The sequence below is a fragment of the Octopus bimaculoides genome, chromosome 17 (genome assembly GCF_001194135.2).
Source record: "Octopus bimaculoides isolate UCB-OBI-ISO-001 chromosome 17, ASM119413v2, whole genome shotgun sequence".
In the NCBI taxonomy this organism is placed as follows: Eukaryota; Metazoa; Mollusca; class Cephalopoda; order Octopoda; family Octopodidae; genus Octopus; species Octopus bimaculoides.
In genome coordinates, this window is record NC_068997.1 from 138,098 (window position 1) to 138,736 (window position 639).

Here is a 639-nt window from a genome sequence, read left to right on the forward strand (position 1 = left end):
ACCAAAACAATATGATTCTCTGTCGGAAGAATTTCTAATATGAGTTATTGAGCTATCTTACATATTTCTATAGCATGTAAAATTTTGTAACTCCTACTAGCAAATGAAACACGTATACTGGAAAATAAATAATACCAAAGACTCCTGTTTTGTTGTTATTTACGAGTTTGTATGAAAAAGTTCCGGGACTAGTTCTGTAGCACGCCAACAGATGGCCGTACAAGATTGTGTGTGCAGTGAGAGCTAACAGTGAACTTCATGAGGCAGTGCACAAAGTGACATCGTTGTGCTTACTTTATTAGTTGTGAAATCGAGAGTTCTGCTGTGACGTTCTGAAGCGTTTGAGGGGAGGATATTCGGCGAAAGCGACCGGATCTGTGGAGCGCGAAGAATTGCACTCTTCACGACGACAATGCACTGTGCCACCGAACTCTCCTTACTCGTGAGTTTCTCGTCAAAAACAACATGGTATTGCTTCCGCACCCGCCCTGTTCGCGAAATTTAGCACCTGTGGACTTCCATCTCTTCCCCAAGATAAAAAAAAAAGGGCAGCTCAAAGGTCGTCGTTTTAATACTGATGTTGAGATCCAGAGCGAATCGCAGAAGGTCCTCGACTCGCCCACGGAAAATGACTTCCAG